We start from the raw sequence: 18,130 nt of genomic DNA, 5'->3' as shown, positions 1-18,130 counted from the left end.
CAGGCTCCTCTCCTGTGGAACCAGCTCCCAATTCGGATCAGGGAAACAGACACCCTCTCTACTTTTAAGATTAGGCTTAAAACTTTCCTTTTTGCTAAAGCTTATAGTTAGGGCTGGATCAGGTGACCCTGAACCATCCCTTAGTTATGCTGCTATAGACTTAGACTGCTGGGGGGTTCCCATGATGTAATGAGTGTTTCTTTCTTTCTTTCTTTCTTTCTTTCTTTCTTTCTCTTTTTGCTCTGTATGCACCACTCTGCATTTAATCATTAGTGATTGATCTCTGCTCCCCTCCACAGCATGTCTTTTTCCTGGTTCTCTCACTCAGCCCCAACCAGTCCCAGCAGAAGACTGCCCCTCCCTGAGCCTGGTTATGCTGGAGGTTTCTTCCTGTTAAAAGGGAGTTTTTCCTTCCCACTGTCGCCAAGTGCTTGCTCACAGGGGGTCGTTTTGACCGTTGGGGTTTTTCCGTAATTATTGTATTGCCTTGCCTTACAATATAAAGGGCCTTGGGGCAACTGTTTGTTGTGATTTGGCGCTATATAAATAAAATTGATTGATTGATTGATTGATATTTGATCACATCACATTTAGGTTATGAAAAGCCACTTCTGACAGGACTTTGACCTTAAAATTCTTTGCACAATTTGTCAGTGATTTTTGGCGCTTGGTTTCTGACTGGAAAATAGAAAACAGGCACAAAATTGGAATCTCCATTAAATTTTAGTGTTGTAGGTGTATCCATAACAGAAAAATGAGAGTGACTGAGACACCTTTGATTGAGATATAATGAAAAATGTACACCAAATGGGCTTTTCAATATTAAATTAAAATTTCCACAAAATCCACATTCCAGATCAGACCTAGATCAAACTTTGTCAAGCAATAGTGAGTGCCAGACTGCACCTCACTTTCAAAAATGAGAATGACTTGGGTATGTTGATTAGATATACATGAAATGGCGTTTTCAATATTAAATTTAAAATTTAATTTAAATTTGTTTCAATGTTTGACAGGGAATTTTTCCAATTTTCCAAGATTTTTCGTGACTTTGACCTTTGACTTTGAAAATTGAATCAGTTCTTGCCAATCAGATCTGAATCTTCAGTAAAACACAAACAAACAAACAAACAACAACAAAAACAATCATAGTGATACACTAAAACATTGCAGCCCTCGTTAGTTTTGTCTGTTTTGGATGTTGAACTCAGCTTTACAACTCAATTCAACTTGTAAAGTTGAGTTCAACATCCAAAACTAGTAGGAGCTCTTTATGTTAAAGAGAGGTAGCAAGTGGACATAACTAACCTCTGCCCAACTTTGTTGCAGAGGTAAAAATGTTGAAAAAGTGCAGTGCTGTGAAAACTTTAAAGCTGGATGGCCAAAGAGGAGATTTATGGATGTGATGAGTGAGGGCATGCGGGTGGTTGGTGTGAAAGAGGGAGATGTAGCGGACAGCGCATGATGAATTTGGATGATCTGCTGCAGTGAGTCCAAACGGGAGCAGCCAAAAGATGAAGGAGCAGAGGGAGTCAGGCACCTGTAGCTGGCCTATAAAAGCTCTCCTAAGCACTCTTACTATTTCAGCTCGTTAAACAATTTGGTAGTTTACAGATGTTACATTAAAGCAATTGGATTTTCATGGGAAATTACTTCTTTACCCTGTAAATGACCCACTGAGAGGAGTGCCCGCAGGCTGATCTTACCATGATCTATGTGTTTTTAGCAGCGGACACAATGAAATCACACAGTTTCAAAAACAAACAAAACCAGCAAGCTTGAGATTTTGAGAATTAGTTTCCAATTGCCTTTGTTCTGTTTCTGATATAGCACAAATTCAAGTATAAATGGTTTTCTGTTGTTTGAGCTTCGTACAATGCGGCAGTAATGGATGCCCCACTTGATCAGCGAGTGACATGACAAAATAATACACCATGAAAGTGACTTTTCATTTGCTGACTGCACACATAACCACATTACATGCTATACACAAGAAAAGCAGAAGGACAAATTCAAGGCTGTTTTCCCTGATAGCTGTATGCTTAATTTGCATTGCTTTGCATAATCTTGTCTGTAAAAGGCACAATATTCATATGTGACAGCCAAATCAAATTTTCCTCAATAGGGCATCAGCATTAATTTGAATGCAGTTGCAGGGTAAAATGACCCCAGTTTGGAAGAGCAAGACAAAGACAGTCTCAGTGTGCGTTAACACCTCTAAGAGTTGTCATCGCGACTTTAACACTTCTTCCAGGACTTCCTGATTGAATAACTAGAGTCTGCTGCAATCAACCTAGCCAGTGCAGTCTGCAATTTACTGTCATTAACTAAATTATTTAGTGTCATTAACTAAATTAGACACTGAGAATTTAACTGTGGGGGGAAGTGGGTGGTGACATTCTATTTCCAACAAGTGTGAATATTTTAGCATTTGGTACACAGTATTTTGAGAATAACACCTGTTAAACTACAGAAGGAAAAAACTTTGTGATGCTTTTTTTGCTTCAAGCTCATGAAAAAAAGTTTAAATATTATTGCCTTTCTCTAACAGACAGTTGGATATTCTTTGATTATCACTACAAGACATAATAACTTTCTTCATTTACATAGTCAGACATGGGTTAGAGACAAGACATGCTGATTTTCACATGCAAATCTTAATTAATTAAATCTTAAAGCTGATTCATGTGTGTATAATTACAAAGAAGATTCATCTGATTCTGCATGCATATCCGAGTAAAGACAGCAATATTTATTCAGCAGGAGGCACATCATGTTCAAATGGTTAATTTTGGATTTATTTTAATGTGGGTAAAACATGGCTGATGTAATGTGAATCACCAGAATTTATTAAGCAGGAGGTTCCACTGGTCACAAGAAATCACCATCTTCATCTTTTGAGCATTTCATAACAATGAATAATTTTCTGACAAGGTTGCTTTATTTTGGGTGTCAAGAAACTGGAAACTCATCTGTAATCTCAGTCCACCCACATGGACTGTCTTGGCTGGGGAAATAATCTGTTTGGACTGGTGTCCCACCCAGGGGAGTGGAAAACTCATCCACTTCTCACCATGGGAACCAGGAATAAACACCAGCACCAATGGACCCCAAAGCGCTCTCTCACTCACACACACACACACACACACACACACCACACACACACACACACACACACACACCACACCACACACACACACACAACACACACACACCACACACACACACACACACACACACACACACACACACACACACACCAATAGATAGACCTGCGTTTTACTATGCTGAGTGTTCAAAATGCTAGTGTGTGCAAATGATATACAATTGTTTTGCTGAATTTGTGTCTGCACTAGTCACACTGACATTTTGCTTTAAGATACAATATCAATGTATGTGTGGCAGCAAGTTTGTGAAATTTCTGATTTTTTTAATTCTGAAAACTTTCAAGGAAAATGTGAAATAACTCTTTCACTTCATTGATATGATGTTCCAGTTCTTTACAGTAGAATAATCGCACAGCAAGCCATGGATCAGCACAGTATCACACCAAAGTCATCACATTTTAATGCAAGCGGTTCATTTGACTGAATATCAATATGTGATGAGTTGGGTAGCCCTGTTGCTTCACTATGTGATTGCACTGAGAAACACTAACCCCAGCCCTCACCCTAACCATAATCTTAGCTATAACCAAACCACCAGATGAATGTTCCTGATGAATTATGATGTGGTGTTTCCTAAAGGCACTATTTCTGACTGTGAAACATCTCATCTTGAGAGAAGCTGGCATAAAGGCTGGCATCAAATTATTTCTGGAGGTAATTAGTTTTCTGTTTTTCACCAAGATGCCAAATGTTCTCAATGTCTTGTTTTCAAGCATTTAACTGCAGGTCATTGTGCTCAAAGCAATGGATGGGGATTGGGATAGGGAGGGTCGAGAAGGAGTGGCCGAGGAGGAATGCTTTGTTTACATTCTAAAGTGTGTCACAGCTACACCATTTAGTCACAGAAAAACCATTCGTAGCACCTTTAAACATCTTTTCCTTTATCTACATTGCACGAGAAGATAGGGGCATGCTTGAAAACAAGGACCATTGAGAACATTTGGCAGCTTGGTGAAAAACAGAAGACTAATTACCTCCAGAAATAATTTGATGTCAGCCCTTATGCCAGCTTCTCTCAGCAGGACAGCAGAACAGGTTCAGCCCTCTGTTGGGAAATTCATCTCTGTCAGCTTAGATAAACCTGCTGGCCATCACAGCATTGGCACCCAGTTGCACTTTCTAGACTAAAAAAAAAAAAAAAAGAAAGAAAAACTAATGAAGCTGTCCCATTTTGCTTCTACTGGAAAGACAGGATGCTTAAATGAACATGCGCTTTCATTATCGCTCCCCTTTTTAGCACTTAAGAGATGCAACTATTTAGTATTTTTTTTCTTTTGCTTCTTTTTTTTAAATCACCTTTATTCTCTGCCAGCTTAACCAGCTGCCAGCAGTTAGTGAAGGTACTTGCTGGACCTGTCAAGAAGGGGTAAAAATAATTTCTATGGGTGTGATGACAGTAATTATGCTTTATATGTGTTATACTCACTCGAGGAGATGACTGATGATAAATATTATCATACAATGCAGTATTTAAGCATTTTGCAGTTCAGTTGAAATCACCACTCCCCGTTTGCAGTAAAGAATCATGTCAAAGTGGTTTTTCAAATGCTTGTCAATGTGTTCTTTTTCATTGAAAAGAAGAAATGACAAATCATTGGGTGTATGCATTCAACTTGAAATTGATCAGACAGAGGTACCTGTGCAAAAATGCAAATTAAAAGTGCGTAAAGGCAAACAACATTATACAGCACATTTCATGTCAAAAAGCATTTGACATACTTCTTCATCTTCTTTCAGCTGCTCCCATTGGGGTCACCACATCACATCATCTGTCTCCATCTTACCCTGTTCCCTGCATCTTCAGTTTTATATATTTTAGATGAATAACTTTATAATTTCACTCATATTTTGTTTTTAAAGTGACACTGTCTAGGGACTTAGATGAAAAATAGCCTTTAGCGTAACTCTGGTGCATTTACAGCAATGCTTATTAATATGCACTGTCCCTTTTAAATAAGCCAACAATAAATCTTCCTCTGTCACACCCACCACCTGCATGTCCTACCTCACCACATTCATAAATCTCCTCTTTGGCCTTTGTGAGGATGACACTGGAAAGGATCTCTCAGTGGTTGGAGGTAAATCAGATGCTCAAAAGATGATGAGCCAAAGCTGTATAATGTAGATACACTAAGTGCCTGATTTTTTTACTCAGCACAAAGTGGAACACAGTGTTAGCAAGTGCTACAGTTTCCACCTGAAGATGTTGCCATGTTGACACCTAGTGTCCCCTGTCTTCTAGATTACAGACCACTCATGAAAATTCAGTAAGGTATATCTTATATTCTAATTCTAAGGTGGAACTATGCTAGTATACTAAGGTATATCTAAATATCTAAAAAGGAAGAGTAAAATAGAAGAGTAGAAAAGAGTAGAGTAGACCCAGTTAGGTGCCTGGTCTTGAGAACCAGGGATGGTATGTTGAAAAGCTTTTTTATCCCATGGGAACTCTTCCTACCCACCCAAGCGGCTCAAGAAAAAAGTATATATAATAATAAATAAGAAAGATAAGACATAAGATATATATATATATATATATATTAAGGGTAATACACAACATATACAACCCCTGGCAAAAATTATGGAATCACCGGCCTCGGAGGATGTTCATTCAGTTGTTTAATTTTGAAGAAAAAAAGCAGATCACAGACATGACCAAAAACTAAAGTCATTTCAAATGGCAACTTTCTGGCTTTAAGAAACACTATAAGAAATCAGGAAAAAAAAAAATTGTGGCAGTCAGTAACGGTTACTTTTTTAGACCAAGCAGAGGGAAAAAATATGGAATCACTCAATTCTGAGGAAAAAATTATGGAATCATGAAAAACAAAAGAACGCTCCAACACATCACTAGTATTTTGTTGCACCACCTCTGGCTTTTATAACAGCTTGCAGTCTCTCAGGCATGGACTTAATGAGTGACAAACAGTACTCTTCATCAATCTGGCTCCAACGTTCTCTGATTGCTGTTGCCAGATCAGCTTTGCAGGTTGGAGCCTTGTCATGGACCATTTTCTTCAACTTCCACCAAAGATTTTCAATTGGATTAAGATCCGGACTATTTGCAGGCTATGACATTGACCCTATGTGTCTTTTTGCAAGGAATGTTTTCACAGTTTTTGCTCTATGGCAAGATGCATTATCATCTTGAAAAATGATTTCATCATCCCCAAACATCCTTTCAATTGATGGGATAAGAAAAGTGTCCAAAATATCAACGTAAACTTGTGCATTTATTGATGATGTAATGACAGCCATCTCCCCAGTGCCTTTACCTGACATGCAGCCCCATATCATCAATGACTGTGGAAATTTACGTGTTCTCTTCAGGCAGTCATCTTTATAAATCTCATTGGAATGGCACCAAACAAAAATTCCAGCATCATCACCTTGCCCAATGCAGATTCGAGATTCATCACTGAATATGACTATCATCCAGTCATCCACAGTCCACGATTGCTTTTCCTTAGCCCATTGTAACCTTGTTTTTTCTGTTTAGGTGTTAATGGTGGCTTTCGTTTAGCTTTTCTGTATGTAAATCCCATTTCCTTTAGGCGGTTTCTTACAGTTCGGTCACAGACGTTGACTCCACTTTCCTCCCATTTGTTCCTCATTTGTTTTGTTGTGCATTTTTGATTTTTGAGACATATTGATTTAAGCTTTCTGTCTTGATGCTTTGATGTCTTCCTTGGTCTACCAGTATGTTTGCCTTTAACAACCTTCCCATGTTGTTTGTATTTGGTCCAGAGTTTAGACACAGCTGACTGTGAACAACCAACATCTTTTGCAACATTGCGTGATGATTTACCCTCTTTTAAGAGTTTGATAATCCTCTCCTTTGTTTCAACTGACATCTCTCGTGTTAGAGCCATGATTCATGTCAGTCCACTTGGTGCAACAGCTCTCCAAGGTGTGATCACACCTTTTTAGATGCAGACTAATGAGCAGATCTGATTTGATGCAGGTGTTAGTTTTGGGGATGAAAATTTACAGGGTGATTCCATAATTTATTCCTCAGAATTGAGTGAGTCCATATTTTTTTCCCTCTGCTTGGTCTAAAAAAGCAACCATTACTGACTGCCACAATTATTTTTCCTGATTTCTTATAGTGTTTCTTAAAGCCAGAAAGTTGCCATTTGAAATGACTTTAGTTTTGTGTCACGTCTATAATCTGCTTTTTTTCTACAAAATTAAACAACTGAATGAACATCCTCCGAGGCCAGTGATTCCATAATTGTTGCCAGGGGTTATACAATAAATATGGTACTATATAATATACAGGAGTAGGTAGTAAAACCTAAATATTAATACAGGAGAAGATTTGGTTATGGTCATGATATTTTATTATAGAAACAGAAGCTATGATGTAATGTGTATTGTTATCTAAAGTAACTCTGCTAGCATACTATAGGAAAATAAAAGCCCATAACTTCTCCTGGGTCATCTGGGTGTCTTAGTGGCTTTCCTCACTCTTCTCCTTCTTGCACAGTCACTCAGTTTTTGAGAACTGTCTACTCCTTGCAGATTTACCATAAAATGTCATACTGTTTGTAAATCTTTGTAAATAATGTAAATGAAGTCCAAGACATATTCAGTGGCAGCTTTACCATCAGAGAGCCTCGTCTAAAACTACCACAAAAGACTCCAAGCTGTCGTTGATGTTAAAGGGGCAATAAACAGTATTAAGAACAGGGGTATGTAAACCTTGGATCAGGGTCATTTGGGTAGTTTGTGTTGTCATTATGATTTCAAAAGACCCAACCAACTAACCATGAGTGAAGAAAAAAAAAAAACTTTTTGTGTTGTCATTCATATCCTCTTAGAATTGGCCAAAAAAAAAAAAAAAAAAAATTCTGCCAGGGTATGTAAACTTTTGAGCACAACTGTCATTTTTCTTTTTTTTTTTTACCCCATTGGCAGATGTTTTGCTTTATACAAGACAATTTGGTGAGATTTTGGATTATTTGTCTTAGTTTGAGAAGGACAGTTTTTGCAGTGTGACTTCACCAGCACAGGCTTCAACCTGCCCACTACTGTCACTACACATCCCAGAGTCACTTGTAAACATCATAGTTGATGGAGACTCCCGTCTCATCTTATTCATCAAAATGTGCATCGCTACTGAAAACAACAAAGGGCTTACATATGTCCATGACACATTTCCCCTTCCACCTTGAACCCAATAATCATTCCCACTTTTCGCCTCACCACCGTTGTATCCTCAAACATATCCTGCACCACTCTCACATGCTACTCTGGCGTGTCTGACTTCTTCAAACAGCATTACAACTCTGCTCTCGAAATCCACAAACACAAAATGCTGTTCCTTCAGGCTTACTCTGTACTCCATCATCCCATCAACACTCTCAAAGCAAGCACTGTCTCTGTAATGCACTTTCCTTGAGTGAAACCACATTACAGCTCTCAAATATTCAACCCGGTTGTGGGAGGGGAGGTGATGGTCTAGTGCTTAAGCATTGGGCTTCAAACCAGAGAACCCTTTACTCACAGAAATATTTACCCTAACTTTTAAGATTTATGTAATTTTATTACATGACTAATTCCCATTTACTTTTTTTTAGATCATTTTAATACAAACCTACCAAATAAACCTTACATGATGCATATTCATCAATCCTATTTATTTGAAATGCATAATCCTCAGCTTTATGTATTTAGTATTAATAAAATATAATTACTCTAAATCAATAAAAATGACAGTATTTATTTAAAATACATAAAGTATATTGTCTGAATTGCATAATAATTATGTTACCCATAGGTAACATAATTATTATGGAATTCAGACAATATAATTATGTTACCTATGGGTAACATAATTATTGAGTGTTGGTTCAAAACCCAGCCAGACTGGAAAATCACTAAGGGCCCTTGGGCAAGGTTCTTATCCCCTAGTCGCTCCCATGTGTAGTGAATGCCTTGCATGGCAGCACCCTGACATTGGTGTGTGAGTGTGTCTGTGTGAATGTGAGGCATCATTAATACAGATGGAAAAGCACTATAAAAATGCAGTCCATTACCATTTGTAGTCCATTTATTGTCAGCGTAGCTTTCCCATAAGTACATGCTGTGGCTGACACTGTAGCTCTGTACAACATCCTTTACAGTATATACTTTGGGAAAAGAAGTAGTTAACAAGCATAACACATTCTGCCTAAGCACAGTAAGCACAGCACCTGATATGATACGGGCTCCTTAACAATATTTTGAAACAATTGTGTTGCAAACATTCTAAAATGTTCTGGAGCAGTGGTTTGAGTTACCCATTACTAATTTGGAGTACAGAGGAAACATTTTGGTGCCATCCCCAGCCACATGTTCTATCCATTCTTTTACTGAGGTCTTACTTTTGCATTCTGTTGCATATTTCATTCCATATTTGGCCACATAATGGGCACCATGTCTTTCCCCAGTTTGCAGGATAAATTGTTAGCTGGGCAGAGTGCAGCAAAGAACACACAAAGGGTCCAGTGTTCAGGCAGCGGGCGAATTGTTTTTGACCACAGCAAACCACAACTGTTCACAACATTTCATAATTCATACACAACCTTGATGCATCTGGCAGGTGTCAGAAGCAGCTATGGGACATTACATCAGAAAACAAGTACCTTTTCATTGATCTGGTGCATGAAAGTTTATTAGAGGCAATAGGTTTGTTATCATGGTATGTTCTTTTAATTTAAGGAGTTATAAGATGATAGCATTCACTTTTGTGAATTATGGTCTACACAAGCAGGATGAAGTAAATGACCCCAGTCACTCATATTTATTTTTGCTGTCCAAGCACTACACTGTTACAGCACAGTGGAAGAACCTTAGTGCCATCTCTACAGCTAGCCAGGCCCCTGTAGTCGGTGCGGACCAAGGTAGCTTAGCCGCCGTTAGTTCCCCCCTGGCAGACCCCGTGCAGTCGGGAAGGCAGGCTGACTGGGTGACTGTGAGGAGGAAGCGTAGCCCTAAACAGAAGCCCCGTGTACACCGTCAACCCGTTCACATCTCTAACCGTTTTTCCCCACTCGACGATACACTCGCCGAGGATCAAACTCTGGTTATTGGCGACTCTGTTTTGAGAAATGTGAAGTTAGCGACACCAGCAACCATTGTCAATTGTCTTCCGGGTGCCAGAGCAGGCGACATCGAAGGACATTTGAAATTGCTGGCTAAGGCTAAGCGTAATTTGGTAAGATGTAATTCACGAGTCGGCAGTAATGACACTCGTTACGCCAATCGGAGGTCACTAAAATTAACATTGAATCGGTGTGTAACTTTGCAAAACAATGTCGGACTCTGTTGTTTTCTCTGGGCCCCTCCCCATCAGACCGGGAGTGACAGTGTTTAGGCCGCATGTTCTCCTTGAATTGCTGGCTGTCTGAGTGGTGTCCAAAAAATGAGGTGGGCTTCATTGATAATTGGCAAAGCTTCTGGGGAAAACCTGGTCTTGTTAGGAGAGACGGCATCCATCCCACTTTAGAGGGAGCAGCTCTCATTTCTAGAAATCTGGCCAATTTTTTGGGATCCTCCAAACTGTGGACTGTCTAGCGTTGGGACCAGGAGGCAGAGCTGTGGTCTTATACACCTCTCTGCAGCTTCTCTCCCCCTGCCATCCCCCTATTACCCCATCCCCGTAGAGACAGTGCCTGCTCCCAGACCACCAATAACTAGCAAAAATCTATTTAAGCATAAAAATTCAAAAAGAAAAAATAATATAACACCTTCAATTGCACCACAGACTAAAACAGTTAAATGTGGTCTATTAAACATTAGGTCTCTTTCTTCTAAGTCCCTGTTGGTAAATGATATAATAATTGATCAACGTATTGATTTATTCTGCCTAACAGAAACTTGGTTACAGCAGGATGAATATGTTAGTTTAAATGAGTCAACACCCCCGAGTCACACTAACTGTCAGAATGCTCGTAGCACGGGCCGGGGCGGAGGATTAGCAGCAATCTTCCATTCCAGCTTATTAATTAATCAAAAACCTAGACAGAGCTTTAATTCATTTGAAAGCTTGTCTCTTAGTCTTGTCCATCCAAATTGGAAAGGCCCAAAAAACCAAGTTTTATTTGTTATTATCTATCGTCCACCTGGTCGTTACTGTGAGTTTCTCTGTGAATTTTCAGACCTTTTGTCTGACTTAGTGCTTAGCTCAGATAAGATAATTATAGGTGGCGATTTTAACATCCACACAGATGCTGAGAATGACAGCCTCAACACTGCATTTAATCTATTATTAGACTCTATCGCTTTGCTCAAAAAGTAAATGAGTCCACCCACCACTTAATCATATTTTAGATCTTGTTCTGACTTATGGTATGGAAATAGAAGACTTAACAGTATTCCCTGAAAACTCCCTTTTGTCTGATCATTTTTTAATAACATTTACATTTACCCTGATGGACTACCCTGCAGTGGGGAATAAGTTTCATTACACTAGAAGTCTTTCAGAAAGCGCTGTAACTAGGTTTAAGGATATGATTCCTTCTTTATGTTCTCTAATGTCATATACCAACACAGAGCAGAGTAGCTACCTAAACTCTGTAAGGGAGTTAGAGTATCTTGTCAATAGTTTTACATCCTCATTGAAGACAACTTTGGATGCTGTAGCTCCTCTGAAAAAGAGAGCTTTAAATCAGAAGTGTCTGACTCCGTGGTATAACTCACAAACTCGTAGCTTAAAGCAGATAACCCGTAAGTTGGAGAGGAAATGGCGTCTCACTAATTTAGAAGATCTTCACTTAGCCTGGAAAAGAGTTTGTTGCTCTATAAGAAAGCCCTTCGTGAAGCTAGGACATCTTTCTAACTCATCACTAATTGAAGAAAATAAGAACCACCCCAGGTTTCTTTTCAGCACTGTAGCCAGGCTGACAAAGAGTCAGAGCTCTATTGAGCTGAGTATTCCATTAACTTTAACTAGTAATGACTTCATGACTTTCTTTGCTAACAAAATTTTGACTATTAGAGAAAAAATTACTTATAACCATCCCAAAGATGTATCGTTATCTTGGCTGCTTTCAGTGATGCCGGTATTTGGTTAGACTCTTCTCTCCGATTGTTCTGTCTGAGTTATTTTCATTAGTTACTTCATCCAAACCATCAACATGCTTATTAGACCCCATTCCTGCCAGGCTGCTCAAGGAAGCCTACCATTATTTAATGCTTCAATCTTAAATATGATCAATCTATCTTTGTTAGTTGGTTATGTACCACAGGCCTTTAAGGTGGCAGTAATTAAACCATTACTTAAAAAGCCATCACTTGACCCAGCTATCTTAGCTAATTATAGGCCAATCTCCAACCTTCCTTTTCTCTCAAAGATTCTTGAGAGGGTAGTTGTAAAACAGCTAACTGATCACCTGCAGAGGAATGGTCTATTTGAAGAGTTTCAGTCAGGTTTTAGAATTCATCATAGTACAGCAACCAGCATTAGTGAAGGTTACAAATGATCTTCTTATGGCTTCGGACAGTGGACTTATCTCTGTGCTTGTTCTGTTGGACCTCAGTGCTGCTTTGATACTGTTGACCATAAATTTTATTACAGAGATTAGAGCATGTCATAGGTATTAAAGGCATTGCGCTGCGGTGGTTTGAATCATATTTGTCTAATAGATTACAGTTTGTTTCATGTAAATGGGAATCTTCTTCACAGACTAAAGTTAATTATGGAGTTCCACAAGGTTCTTGCTAGGACCAATTTTATTCACTTTATACATGCTTCCCTTGGGCAGTATTATTAGACGTATTGCTTAAATTTTCATTGTTACGCAGATGATACCCAGCTTTATCTATCCATGAAGCCAGAGGATACGCACCAATTAGCTAAACTGCAGGATTGTCTTACAGACATAAAGACATGGATGACCTCTAATTTCCTGCTTTTAAACTCAGATAAAACTGAAGTTATTGTACTTGGCCCCACAAATCTTAGAAGCATGGTGTCTACCAGATCGTTACTCTGGATGGCATTTCCCTGATCTCTAGTAACACTGTGAGAAATCTTGGAGTTATTTTTGATCAGGATATGTCATTCAAAGCGCATATTAAACAAATATGTAGGACTGCCTTTTTGCATTTACGCAGTATCTCTAAAATCAGAAAGGTCTTGTCTCAGAGTGATGCTGAAAAACTAATTCATGCATTGTTTCCTCTAGGCTGGACTATTGTAATTCATTATTATCAGGTTGTCCTAAAAGTTCCCTAAAAAGCCTTCAGTTGGTTCAGAATGCTGCAGCTAGAGTACTGACGGGGACTAGCAGGAGAGAGCATATCTCACCCGTGTTGGCCTCCCTTCATTGGCTTCCTGTTAATGCTAGAATAGAATTTAAAATTCTTCTTCTTACTTATAAGGTTTTGAATAATCAGGTCCCATCTTATCTTAGGGACCTCATAGTACCATATTACCCCATTAGAGCGCTTCGCTCTCAGACTGCGGGCTACTTGTAGTTCCTAGGGTTTGTAAGAGTAGAATGGGAGGCAGAGCCTTCAGCTTTCAGGCTCCTCTCCTGTGGAACCAGCTCCCAATTCAGATCAGGGAGACAGATACCCTCTCTACTTTTAAGATTAGGCTTAAAACTTTCCTTTTTGCTAAAGCTTATAGTTAGGGCTGGATCGGGTGACCCTGGACCATCCCTTGGTTATGTTGCTTTAGACGTAGACTGTGTTTCATAATTATTGTATGGCCTTGCCTTGCAATGTGGAGCGCCTTGGGGCAACTGTTTGTTGTGATTTGGCGCTATACAAGAAAAAAGTTGATTGATTGATTGATTGATCTCTCCTAAATATATTCACGCCTCCACTGGTATGTCAATTTGACCAACTGTCTTTCTACTCTTCATTGTCTGCAAAGCTCATTTCATCTTTACTAATCCCTCACACTTCACAATTCACTATCCACATTATCCAACCTTCACTCGCTCTCCTTAGCTTCGTTCATCAGTTCCTCAAATTATGACCTCCAATTTCTCAGAACACTCCCTTTGCTTGTCAGCACAGTTCAGCCTGCATTCTTTTCACCCAAACTTGTGTGGAGCTACACATCCTTTCCCTCTCAGTTGCTCGGTCTGGACAAATAGCACAAGTGTTTTTTTGTTTGTTTTTTTCCTTCCTTAGTGTCCACCTTCATGTGCAGCTCCACACACATGGCTTTTCTGCAGTCTTTACCACCTCTATATTCAACTTATGTAACATCCTTGTACTCCTGCCTGCTTTGTCGCTCTCTCGTATGGCCCCAATTCTTTTTCAACAACTTCTTCCCTCTAATTACCCAGATGTCCTCATTTAACAAATAAGTCTCCTTGTCTTACTTTCTAGAAGTAGACCCCTGGTTCTCAACCATGTATCTGAGCTCCCACTGCTCCCCAAGGGAATGTCAAAGAGTGCAAGGGGTGTGCAAGGTTTTGTTTGTTCTGAGGTTTCCCAAAATGAACATGTGAAATGAAGAAATACTAGCAAACTCAGTGATTTATTAAAATTTATTTTAAATGTTTTCTTTGCAAGAACAAAAGGGAAATGGGTGTAAAATGGATGAACTTTTAATTTATGTTAATGTTTGCCAAAAATGATACATGGAATTAATTGTTTTACTCATTTTGGGGTGGAGGGATGCATGCACATGGACTAGGGGTAGGGGCTCAGTCTTTATTAGATAAATATATATGTGTGTGTGTACGGGGGGGGGGGGGGGGGGGTTGGGAGTGTGGGAATCACTGGTCAAGATGTCACACCCCACATCTTCTGAGCTGTCTCCCTTACCGCTTTTGCTTCACTTATGTAGTCTTCAAGCATCTCTTCACCAACATCAAGCACCCATCTCAACTTCTTTTTGAATTTTGCAAAAGTTTCTTCTACTTTCAACTTTGACCATCTGATCCTTTGTTCACCTTTACTCTCTTCTTCTTCTTCTTCTTCTTCTTCTTCTTCTTCTTCTTCTTCTTCTTCTTCTTCTTCTTCTTCTCCAAAATCATCCTACAATCCACCATCTGATGTTGTGTAGCTATACTCTCCTCTGTGTTGGGCAGTATGTCTCAGGGCCATGTTACTCTATTTTGATAACTACACATCTTCTCTGTAATGCCGGCAGTATGTCTCAGGACCGTGTTCGTGGTCTAACTTCATATCTCCTCTGGAAGGCCGTGAGGCATGCTGCTGAAAGGCCATGACGCATACTGTTTGTTTGCTTAACACTCTACACAGACAAAACACAGTATTACAGTAGTACTTTTAGACATATCTTTCAAATGACAAGAGCAGTTACCGAATGTCAATGTCAAACGCAAACACTTTTTCATACAATCACACAGCAACACTGATTCACCCAGCAGGGAAGGCCCCCCCACTTGGAGGTTGGCCAAATGCAGGCTTAAAATGCAGGGCAGCGCGAAGGTCAGGGTTCTTGTTAAAAGCGGTGCATGAGATGTCTGTTTTCAAGACCCCAGCGCTGTAATGGTGACTCTTTTGTTCAATGTTGGCATCTCTTTAATACAGCATCTGGTTTTCTAAGTTCATCTCCTGTCGATATTGGAGTCTTAATTTCGCTCACCACATAAAATTCCCGGGGCAGGGTTCAGAGGCAGAAAATCCCCAACACCTGCTATCACCTGATGGTCTTTTGTTTCTTTCAGCTTGCATCTCTTCCAATAGGATACAGTCCACATTTGTGATCCTTCTTCCACTCTTATATGTCATCATGTGGACTTCTTTCTTCTTAAAATATGTTTTCACCAGTCTCTTCCATCTGTTTTACAAAACGTACCGCTATCTGAACTTCAGCATTGCGCTCTTTGACAGTATACCTACTACTGCTTATTTTTCCACAGCTTGCAATTTCTGTTCTCCAGGAATCAAAAATGTTCACACCTTTTAGTTCAGTCTGAATTTCATGTGCATCTTTCCATGTGTCTGTTAGTTTCAGAGTCAAAATTCTCATAAATATAGGCACATACATAAAATTTAACCTGGGATGCTCAGAATGCATTTATGAACTGGGCTTGCTGTGAGATTATGATCTGAAGGACACGCCATTGCACTCACACACTCATCTGCAACTGCTTAGTCCAGTTAAGGGTCACAGGGGCTGCAGCTTACCCCAGCAGTCGTAGAGCGCACAGCGTGGTACACCCTGTACAGGATGCCATATAGACAAACAAACACATTCACGCCCACACACACACACACACACACACAGACACACCTATACACAATTTAAAGTGTCAATCCACCTAACCTGTATGTCTTTGGATGTGGGAGGAAGCTGGAGAACCCGGAGAGAACCCATGCAAACACGGGAAGAACACACAAACGCCACACAGAAAGGCCATGGGCGGGAATTGAACCCATGACCTTCTCACTGTGAGGCACCAGTGCTAAGCACTAACCCACCGTGCTGCCCATGCCATTACAATGACTACAATAACTTTTCATTATTATTATTATTTTTTAATCAGATTTGACATGTGATACAGTGCTACTTTTTCTGGTATTCAGGATTCACATTTACCAATTATTCTTTTGACCAATTTTATCTGGACAAATATTGGTTTACTCTCCATGTATTATATAGAATGGTATAATAAAATATATAGTCCAATGCCTGACAGGAACATGTTCCAACAGTGGTTGTTGGTAGGTTAGCACTTTGGCAAGCATTTTCAGTATTTCAGCAACATCTACTGCTGATATACTTCAGATTGCAGGTACATTTACAGACTTTCATGCTTCATTTACACTGTTGCTGTTGTTTGTCTTTCAACTGCACCCATGTGGTCTGGGTTGCTACAAGAGATCGAGTTCAGATTCATATTTGGGGCTGGCATAGGTTTTATGCCAACTTCCCTTCCTGGTGCAGGTCCAGTTTGACATGGAGAAACACACATGGCCCCAGGCATTCCAAAGTAATCTCTCAGCCAAGTAGTAACCACGACCTACTCTGCCTCTCTTCTATGATCTGTCAGAATTAGGTGTAGACAAAGCAGAATGAACATTATTTGCAATATAGCTGAGAAAATCTTTTGAGGATGTATGAAAGTGAGACTAGATCCTGATCCAATGGATGAAACCATAGACTGTGTGTATATACTAGAGAGATCCTCCAGTATTCAAGGGTTGGAATACGGACAGTGTATCTGGAAAGTATTAACAGCACTCCTCACACTCGAACTGACACCCTCCTTCTGTAACTGGGTGCTGAATTTTCTCACAAACAGACTCCAGTCAATTAAAGTTCACAACTGTACATCCACCATAAGAACTGTGAGCACAGGGACATCGCAAGACTGTGTGCTGAGCCCCTTGCTCGACACACTCTTCATGTATAACTCTGTAGCCTCCCAGAACAACACAAGCATCATTAAATTTGCAAATGACACTACAGTCATTGGTCTGATCACTGGTGGAGAGGATACAGCATACAGAAGAGAGGGGATAGATCTGGTAGCCTGGTGTTGCGACAGTAATCTTTACCTCAATGCAGACAAGACCAAAGTGATGGTTATTGATCCAAGGAGGAGTGGGGAGCTGCACACACCACTATACATTGCTGAGACAGAGGTAGACAGGGTAAAACCTTCAAATTCCTCAGCACTCACGTTACGGCCCCTTCACACATAGTGCGAAGTTTGGTCAATCCTCCTACACCTGTTGCAACAATTATTTGCACACACCAGTGGCTGAATGACAGAGTGTGTGCTGTGAGAGCCCATTGATCCCTCTCATGGCAGGTGTCGACCAAATTCCAGCTGACACACACAACCATCTAACACCGCTCCTTTGGCACTTAGAAAATGTGTGGCCATTTGCACTCTTGGCACACCAACAGTCAGCAGACAATCACTGTCGTACTGACATGGAAATTTGTTGAAGTTCCCCACAAGTGTGGCTTTGGTGTGTGCGCTGAACTGACTGGAGGTGTGTCCGCCCACTGAAGTGGCTGTGGAGGTCTGTCATTC

This window comes from Thalassophryne amazonica, chromosome 11 (assembly GCF_902500255.1).
Source record: "Thalassophryne amazonica chromosome 11, fThaAma1.1, whole genome shotgun sequence".
NCBI lineage: Eukaryota > Metazoa > Chordata > Actinopteri > Batrachoidiformes > Batrachoididae > Thalassophryne > Thalassophryne amazonica.
The sequence above is the reverse complement of the archived record's forward strand: the minus strand, read 5'-3'. Positions refer to the sequence as shown.